This window comes from Quercus suber, unplaced genomic scaffold (genome assembly GCF_002906115.3).
Source record: "Quercus suber isolate HL8 unplaced genomic scaffold, Cork oak 2.0 scaffold_568, whole genome shotgun sequence".
Taxonomy (NCBI): Eukaryota; Viridiplantae; Streptophyta; class Magnoliopsida; order Fagales; family Fagaceae; genus Quercus; species Quercus suber.
The window spans coordinates 306,948-317,244 of record NW_027070013.1 but is presented as its reverse complement, the minus strand read 5'-3'; the positions used below and the strand labels follow the sequence as shown (position 1 = coordinate 317,244).

At 32.2% G+C, this 10,297-nt stretch overlaps 1 long non-coding RNA gene across 6 annotated transcripts; it reads left to right on the top strand.

The window, feature by feature from the left end:
• Nucleotides 1-1,732: 1,732 nt before the first annotated feature.
• LOC111993403 (uncharacterized) lies at nucleotides 1,733-7,803 on the top strand. 6 transcript variants are annotated; one of them, XR_010625351.1, is made up of 7 exons: nucleotides 1,733-1,959; nucleotides 3,164-3,345; nucleotides 4,076-4,209; nucleotides 5,602-5,717; nucleotides 6,868-6,984; nucleotides 7,296-7,392; nucleotides 7,482-7,803. It is a non-coding gene; the product is annotated as an uncharacterized LOC111993403 (long non-coding RNA). The 6 variants fall into 6 exon arrangements; XR_010625350.1 differs by having other exon boundaries at nucleotides 3,141-3,345; XR_010625353.1 differs by having other exon boundaries at nucleotides 1,736-1,959; nucleotides 3,250-3,345.
• The last annotated feature ends 2,494 nt before the right edge of the window (nucleotides 7,804-10,297 follow it).

The following is a 10,297-nucleotide window of genomic DNA, read 5'->3' as shown; positions in this document are numbered from 1 at the left end:
TTGAAATGCTTGGGCTGTGTGCATGGTTTGTCTTTAATTGTAGGCATAGGGCCTGGTAGTTTCTGTTCAAATGACACACATTTTATTTTTCCTAGTAGAATCCTTCTTTTTAGTGTCAGTTTAGGACAAGCTGAAAATTTCAGCGTATTTTTGCTACTATTTATGAGTTTTACCGCACTATTTAGTACTATTTATCAGTCCCATTATACTATTCAGCTAACTTTTACTTTTATCTACAATACTTTCAGTAAAAAAATTTCAGTTTTAGTTAAGTAAGTTATTTCCAAACGGACACTTAATGCTTTGTTTAGCAAATCAAGATCATGAACTGACTACTTACCTAAATCCTGGTCTCCCTCACCCAATAGGAAAGATCTGACTTTTCTCTTCCTTCATCCAAAAGCTCTACTGGCATTGATGGTTGTTTACAGTGAAGATTCAATAAAATGCTTAAGATACCTTAATCAAGATGTTAGTTGAAGAGATAAGATTGTTTGGTTACTCCATAATTAATATAGGCCAATTATGAACCCAGCACATGATTATGAGTTAATTGGAATTAAAAAAAAAAGTTCTAAATTATTTTGGCTACCCATACTTGATTTAGACCACGTATATTAATCTTAAGAAGCATTGATTGATTAATTAATATTAAATAAAATAGATTGATTAAGTTATTATGCAATTGAGTTTGAACTATAAAACTGCAAGAATAATAAACTTGCAAAAAAAAGAGTGTTCCTGCTCTTTTTTTTTTTTTTTTTTTTTTATAAGAATAATGTATTCAATAGCCTTATTTATTTATTTATTAGTACTGTGGTTTATAAATTTATATCATATTGCTAATGTTCAATATATCCAAAAAGTTCCTGCTGCTATTGATGATGAATAGTGGTTTTGAATCATTTTGTTGTATTTGTTATTGTTCATTATGTTGAGGTGGATTGCAGGCTTGGGTCTTCTTTCTAAGCTTATTGGGTATAGCACCTTCAGCTGAGCGTTTAGGATATGCTGCATAGTAAGGAATTTTCAGTTGGTTTTTTTTTTTTTTTTTATCTCTCTCCAAGGAATGTGAATTATTAAGTGGCTAATGTGTTGGTGTCATTTCCCTTTCAATGAATAAAATCAAAAATATCCTTTAAAAAAAATCAATTTTCTATTTGTTATGAAGCATAATTTTGTTAATATTCGTGGCTAAACATTCTTGTTCCATAGTTGCAGTTGAAATATTGGAAAAGTAATCAAAAGTACAACTACTTTATAAATAAGTTGGTAGGCTATTGATCTTCTAGTTTTTATTAACCATTTGGTGCGATTGAAAAAAAAAAATTGACAACAGATAAAAGACATATATGTACTTTGGATCCACTACCATCCCAATTTTAAAGAAAAAAAACTAATATGAAATATTTTGATAAAGAAAAGGAAAACGCCTACGTGTGCATATTCAAAGCAATGAAATACCTTAAAATATAAATAAAAGAGCAATATTATTTTAAGTTCTTAACTTCCTATTTTTTTTATTTGTCCTTAATGAATCCGTCTAAATATCTAATAGAGTACGTTTCTCACAAGTATGTGGGGGCTCATACACTGATGAGAAATGCGCTCAATAGGATGAGTGCACAAGATACCGGCTAACAAGACACCAAATAAAAGAACTTATAAATATGGGCCAGCCCAGCCCAATATCCCATCCATTATCCTCCTTTTTAACCCAGTCAAATAGCCCATAACATCAAATTCATCCCCTCCCTCTTTCTCTCTCTCTCTCTATCTCTCACTGTGAAATTTGAAAAAAGAAAAAGAAAAAGAAAAAGCATGGAGATATCGTCGTTTCGCACGAATCACGGCGGAGAACAAATGACGAGAAGATGATAGAAAAGGAGATTCGGAGTAGTTTTGAAGATCGCTGACACGCTCACTTCGATTCAGCCTTTCTTTTCCAATAATCTTCAGGTAAATTTTACCTGCCATTAGAAACGACGTCGTTAAGGTCGGTTTGAGCCGAATACATCATAGAAAGTCAGTAATTATCATATTTTCCCGAGAAAATGTAAGAAAAAGAAAATTAATTTAACTTTGGAAGAGAAGAAGTTTTGGAAATATAAGAACACAATTGTTAATTTGTGAATTAGTCTCAGTTGAATGGTGGTGAAATTATTTTTCTCAGATTAAAATTGATTTAACCAAAAATAGATCACTGGAAGTTTTTTATATTTAACTTTATAATAAATAGTTGTTTCTCTAATTGGTTGTTTGTATGGAAAAGAAAAGGAAATTAAATTTTGAAGAGAAGAAAGTTTGGAATAAAAGGAAAAATATCCATAAAGAAAAAGATGTATATTGTACATTTCAAAATAGGAAGGAATTTAGCTTTTTGTTTGTTTGTTTGTGAATTAGGCTCATTGTAACATGTACATTTCAATATAGAAAATATGTAACCAGAGCTTTTGATTGGACCTAGTTTTTTAGGTCACGTTAGGTCTTGTCATGTGTAGGACAATCATGTCAACACAACAGTGATATATTGCTTTGCAAGCTGCCATGCCATCTTGCCACGTGTGCAAGCATGCACGTCACACGTTACATGTGGCAGCATCTTGAATTTCCTCATGCCTGTGATCACTCCTAAGCCTCTTAAGGATATCCACACCCCCTTAAGCCATGTGTCGAATGGTCATTGGTGATGTTCACCCTCCATAGTTGAGGTCATTCTAGCTATTGGTGGCCGATGCATTTTCTTTACATTCAAGAAGTTATGTTCTTGAGTTTGAGGGGGAGTGCTAGAGAGATTATTGTCCAAGAGGCTCAAACTCATACTAGGTCCAATTATCCATGTACTTGTAGAGCAAGCAACCCATCCTAGGATTTTCCTAGGATTAACTACCATATAAACCCCACATTGGGTTCTTTGTAACATGTATATTTCAATATATAAAAGATGTAGCCACCAAGCACTTTCCGCTATGGACATAGGCCGTTAGGTTGAACCTTGTTAATTTTTGTTTCTACCCTTTATTTTTCTCTCCTTTCCATCACTCTTAAGTCTTAATCTTCCAACAACAATTCTAACAAGTATCATGTGCATTGTCTATATTCATCTTTATCACTATTGTAGATGCCTTTTTTTAATGTAGTGAATTTGAAATTGCATTTGGAGGCCTGTTGAATGCTACTTTTGGGAATGCAACAGAACTTATTATATCAATCTATGCACTGAAAAGCAGACTGATACATGTTATTCAGCTGTCATTATTGGGCTCAATTCTGTCAAACTTGTTGCTCGGATGTGCAATCTTTTGTGGTGGTCTTTTTTGTCAAAAGGAGCAGCAGTTTCAAAAGGTGTGCGCGTGTGTGTGTATGCACATGTATATTCTAATTTGTCCTGTATCTTTCATGCTAAAGCTGGTAGAAGTGGTATGCAGGAAACTGCTGTAAACTCTGGACTGCTGTAGATGGCAGTCATGGGCCTACTTTTTCCAGCTGTTCTTCATTATACACACACTAAGTTTCATTCTGGGGAGTTAGAGTTGGCTCTTTTAAGATTTTATAGTTGCATCATGATTGTTACATATGCTGCTTTCCTCTTTTTCCAGCTAAAGTCTCATAATAATCCCTATGATCCTCTTAATGAGGTTGGTTATGAATTTTTTCATAGCCCCCCTCCCCCAACCCAAAAAAAAGAGAGTTCAGAATATTTCAGTGTGTAAACATTTTAGTACCATGTGTTCTTTATTATTTTCTTTTAAATTTCATTCTTATGCATGGATTTCTCTACAGTTTAATTGCAATATGACAGCTACTGGAAGTACTTATTAAAAAAAAAAAAAAAATGATGGCTAGCAAGTTCAAATTATTAGTTTTATGATGAAAAACATGAATGGTTCAGTCTTTTTGAAAGCTTTCTTGATGTTGTTGATATTCTGGGTTCCTTTGCTTATTCTAATAGACTATGAAACTTGATAAATTTTTTTATATCTTAGTACACTTTTAAATGCTACATATGGAGAATTCTTTTAGCTTGGATTTTTCAATTAATTAATTTATAGTGTTATATATGGTATGAACATAGGAATGGAGTCAGACTGAAGAAAGCTCAGATGACAATAAAGGTCCTGAGATCTTGAAATGGAAATCAATAATTTGGCTTTTGATTATGACAGCTTGGATCTCAATCCTATCTGAATATTTAGTTCATGCAATAAGGTAATATTTTCTTGTTAGTGTTTCTTTCTCCTAGAAAATTTATGAATATACACTTTTGAAGGATAAATCAATTCTTAAAGGATATATATAATCTCCTTTTTCCCTCTTTAAATGTAGGAGCCATTGCAATTGGAAACTCTAATGACATAATACTTTGTTTGGCCATATTTTGATGTTTGTATCAAATGCTGGTTTGGTATATGGTTACTTTTCTTTCATGTTTTGGGGCATTGACTGATATAAGTGACATAGGGCTGATATTCCAAATCTCTCTGCTTGTGCTTATGATGAGCTAAAGGGTTTGGAAGTTGGGGTTTTAGAGCTATGGATTATTGGTAGGGCTTGTAGTTTGTTTCTGTCCTGAATAGATAGGATTTAATGGCAAAAGTGGGCTGAAATAAAGAACAAGCAGGTTGCAAGATTTCTTGGGCAGCAGAAAATATATAATTTAAGAGGCTTGTTTTGATTGATTGTATGGAGGTTATTTGGTAGAGCAAAAATTGTCAAGGAACTTTTTCCCCCCAAAAAAAGGGCAGCTGCTGTCAAACCTAGGAAGCATAGGCATAGGTACGGGTACTAGTATGACACAAGCAATTTCTGAAAAGTTATAAAATAACATGGTGAGTGCAAAACTGGTATGATGTAGTTATGGCACCTTAAATGAAGTGTCAATGCTTCCTAGGATCAAACTCTAATTTTGGAAATAAGTCGGTTCCCTTTTACCTACCAGATAGAAGATGATTGAGGGCCAACTATTGTTGCGTTGTGAAAGTATGTGGGGTTTTAGGATTTTGATGTATAAGTAGAGTGGATTCATTTGGGGTTGTAAAGAAGGAAAAGTGAGAAGTTTGTTGCTGTTTGGGGGCTGTGTGAAGAGTACTTGAACAGTAATGCAGGCCAAAGAAGAGAAGAGAGTGAAGAACATTCTAGGAACACATCTTCAATAATGCAAATCACTGATAATTTCATTGATTAAGTTTGAGTTTTGTAAATACAATGAAGCCTATATATATATATTTGATAAGTAAATTGATTTTTTATTTTATTTTATATATATATATATATATATATAGACTGATTGAATCTTATTTAACCTAGTTGGACCTGACTCCTAATATTGATTTCTAAACTAATACCTTAGAAATTCCACTAAAACAGTCCTAATACTATTACAAACTCTAGAATAATCTAGACCAAATATGATTAAGAAAATAACCCTAAAGTAAAATTATGTGCAGGAATCTTTGAAATTCCAGAGTTTCTATTAGAAACATTACCTTTTTACTATCACAATAGATGAAAGTTCTAATGGCAATCTTCTAGTAATTTTATATTTTTTTCTCTCCTGTTCTTTGACTCACGAAATTTTTGATTGGTTGATTGTTTTGCAAGGAGCATCTATTGCATGGAATGTGCCACTTGAATTTGTTAGTGTTGTTTTGCTCCCAATTTTGGGGAATGCCACAAAGCATGCAAGTGTTATTATGTTTGCCGTGAAAGACAAGCTTGTAAGCTTTCTAACATTCTCTTCTAACAATTTCTTTTTAGAATGAGCTTTAAGAATTGAGTTTCTTCACAGGACATTTCATTAGGAGTGGCAATAGGATCATCAACTCAGATATCTATTTTATGTTTTTACTTTTAAAAAATAAGAGTTTGTTTGACCTTAGTTTAATTTCTTGTTTATACTGTTTAATCTGAGTTGCATTTGAACCTATATTTGAATCACAGAAACGGATAGAACCATTTCAATCTCCAAAAATATCCTCTAACTTCTATGTTATTGACAAGTTATTAAGTGTTTTGTGCATCCTCATGTTAAATAAATGTATTCTTTTTTAGTAACTGAATAACTGAAAAATTTCGAGGAACAAAAAAGTGATCTGTTTCTTCAGCTGCTTTGAAATTCTGTTAAAATATTAAATATCTCTTTCATCGTTAAAACTATATAAGTAAATGGAGTTTGATCATCCCCTCCCCCGTCATGTTTCCTCCAAGACAAAGGCATATACAACAGAAGTCCCAATCTCAATCAAGGCCTGTCATCTTCAAGAATACAGGAATAGTCCCTTTTTAGCCTTAGTTTTACACCCCATTGGCTGTCTCAACATATGGAATTATGGATAAAATTCTTAGCTGGAAAAGAGAGCTGTTGAGAATCACACTTACTATCATGAGTAATTTCTTCTTTTGGAGCAGCTCCACCTTTTTATGGCCGGAATCTTGTACACTTTGAAATATATGCTTCTATTAAGACCTATTTACATGAATTTGTTTCGTGTGATATTTGTTACCTGTGATGTGATGTTTATTGCAGCTTGAACAAGAAACCCTTGGGACAAATCCACACTGTTTCAAAACAAAAAAAAAATGAGAGACATTATTATTCTCTGTTTGTTTAGCTTCAGAAAAGTGTTACTTTATATATAATTATACATGTTTTATCATGCCGGGAGCAGGATTAGGTTCTCATCTGCATTGTTTTTCATGTTTGGATATTGTCTTTAAAATGGCATCCCTGTACAATCCATTTTGTGCTTGGAGGCCTATTCATATATGAGATACTGTGCTTTGATGATTGTTCTGTTTTGTATTACTGTATTGATGATTTTCATTTTGGCAACAATATCCGCTAAAATCATCTTTATACTGCTGCAGCTTCCTATCTCTGTACTTGTTGGTTGGATTCTGGGGCAACCTATGGACTTAAACTCTCAGCTTTTTGAGACAGCAATGCTTTTTATGACTGTATTAGTAGTAGCCTTCATGCTGCAGGTATGTATTTCAGTGACAAAGAATTAAAAATCTCTATAGTTTGGTCAGATGTTTATAAGAGAAGGAAGCGTTTTAAATAATATTTGCGATGGTGGGCTCTGATATAAGCTGGATGGTTATATATGCATTTGTAAAATAAGTCCAACTGTATTCTGAGTTCTCTTGTTTGCTCAATTCTGTTTTGAAATAAGTTTGTGATAATAATTACTCTCTTAATTGTTGTGGATTCCATTTTTGCGATATTTTTATCTTTTGGTAATTTTATGTACATAATTACATATTCTTATGTGTCGTAAATTTTTTGTTTGCAGCAATGAACTTCTAATTATTTTAAAGGTCTTATGCTTATTCTTTGCTATCTGATAGTCGCTGCAAGTTTTTTTGTACAAGTAGATCATTCTCAAGCAGGTCAGTTTAAAGTTTCTGCTTTTCATGCTTAAATTTCTTCATTGTATGAATGCCTATATTAAAACATTCCTGATTTTATATTTCTGCAGGTGATATGTAATCAAAAACATAATCAATGAAGCTATTGATTCATGAGGTAGATAACCAAAAGCTTTGGTTCATTCAAATAATATATCCCAATTTTCAACCAGTACATTGTTCCAACCTCCCCTGCTTGTGCTTATCAGTGAATTGACTTGATCGGTATCTTGCATAATATTGTATTCTCTCTTCAGCTACTGTTTTGATTCAAAAATTCACTTGGATCTGCAAGAGGTGTAATTTTTTTTCCTTTCTTTTCAAATAACATGTACTGTTCCATTTTTGTTATAAAGGGGCATGCATCCAATAAAATTGATTGATTATGTTGTACACCTATTTTGAAGGTATAATTCATCATAATGAATGGGATTTTTAGAACATAAGAGAACCAGCAGGACTGGTGGTAGATTATTGGTTTTGGGATATTATAATTTTTTTAAAAATTATTGTAAAGTTAATTTTTATAATCTCATCCAATCATGTCGACCATATCTTGTAACGGCACCAATTAAGATGCTTGTTATGTGTAGAAAGTTTTACTTGAAATACATTGGCAGCTTAGTAGCTATTTGTTGCGAGGTGGATAGTATGCGACTTGAGTTCCCGTTTCTCTATATTTCAGATGCTTGACGACATCTTTGATATGATGTACCTTTTCTAAAAAATGTTAGCTTTTATTGAAGTCAACGTTGTATCACATCTAGCTTTGTAGTCTGTTATGGAGAAGTTGTGTTATACTTCCAGATTTTAATGACGCCTCTCCCTTTTTGATAAGTAATAAGTAAAAAAAAGCTAGTTGTAAACCTGGTAAAATTTATAGTTTAAATAGTGAATGTATTATTTGAAAGTATTTTCTATTTTTATAAGTTTTATGTGATATAAAATATTTAAATTATATAATTATAATATTGTTTTATATAAATGGAAAAAAAAAATTTAAAAGGATTTTTTTNTCCCCCCCCCCCCAAACAAAATAGATATATAATACCTATATTATATTAAAACCTGAATTTTAAGGTTTTTTTGAATATTATCTTCCTCTTCTTTTTCTTTTCTTTTGGCATTTTTAGGGATCATATTTCTAATTCTAATGCCTATTTTGTTTGTACTTTTTTTGCCCAAATTAAAGACTATGGCTCAAATAGAATAAAATTTCATAAATTTTAACCCAAAAAATTAAGAAAAAATAAAAATTTGAGGTAACTTAAAAAAAAATCAATTTAAAGGCATAATTAGTCCAAAATAGACTAAAGTAGACTGATAGGACCAAAGTGAACCGAGTGTACCAAATGGACGAAAGTGGACTAAAATTTACTGAATGGACCAAATTGGACCAAATGGGAGTGAGTGGACCGAATTGGACGCAATATGCCGAACGTACATGTTGGACCAAGTGAACAAAGTACTCCGAATTGGATCATATGGACCGAAATAAACTAAATTGACCAAGGTGGACTAAATGGATGGAAGTGAATTGAAATGATATTGCTCAAAAGGAGTGTAATAACGATAAATGATATATTTCAGTTTTTAGATATTATATAGATTTGTAAGACTTATATGTAGTAAAATTTTGAACTAACTACAATATCACTCAAAAATAATTAAGAATTTATTTATTATGTTGTTGATGTGAAACTAAGTAATCAATCATGCCACTTTGTAAGTTGGTCAGTTAGTAAATGATATCTTTTAAAGTTTTAATTTTTACTATTAAAAATTTAAATGAAAACATTTATAAGATCCATTGCTTAAAAGATTTTACTGTTTGTAAGTGGGCATGGATTTCGTAATATATAGCCTGCATTTGGATAGCTCGGTTAGTCACGGCACGTTTTCACTTCTGCGTTTTCTCCTTTTTTTTTTTTTCTTTTTTTCTTTTTTTGGGCCGCACTTGTTGACTTTGGGGGCAAAATTTACTGTGCGTGCACTGTTCATGCAATATTTAATATTAAAAGTGGGTCCCACAACACTATCCACACATTTAAAAATTATTTTACTACAGTGTTTTCAGCAACAATCAATTTTTATCAACTTTCAGCAACAATAAGTGCTATCCAAACGGACCCATAGGTTACCTTGTGGTGGATTGGAGTGTCACTGCCTCACTGGCCACTTCTTTAGGTTGTTCCTGTGTGGGTCTCTTTTCTGTTGTCTTTTATTTGATTAGCCATAATGGGATTCATTAATCACGGTGCAATTTGTGGCTGTAAAGCCTTGACTTTGCTAGTTCACAATTTTAGTGCTACGTGGGATGAGGTCCTGAAGCCCTTAGGAAAAAAACGTCATTAACGCCTTATTTATTGACTTGTCAAACACGTATTCATCCATACGTGCACACCAGCCTATTCTTAATAAATCAAGACTTAGGGTCTGTTTGAATAGCACTTATTGTTGTTGAAAATACTGTAACAAAATAATTTTTAAATATGTGAATAGTGTTGTAGGACCCACTTTTAATATTAAATATTGCGTGAACAGTACACGCACAGTAAATTTTGTCCCCCAAAGTCAACAAGTGCGGCAAAAAAAAAAAAAAAAAAAGAAGGAGAAAACGCGAAGCTAAAAACATGCCATGACTAACCCCTCTATCCAAACCCATACTTAGTCACAATTTTGATGCTGTAAGTTACGGTTACTTGTTTTTGTTTTTGTTTTGTTTTTTTTTTTTTTGTTTTTTAAAGAGAGTTTTAGAGTTTTAACCTATGACATATTAATAATAATTTTTTATCATCAAATTAAGATATCAATTAGATTTTGGTGTAAATGGGAATTAAACCTCAACTTTCTTTTTTAATTATCAGAGACTTTATCAATTAAGCTA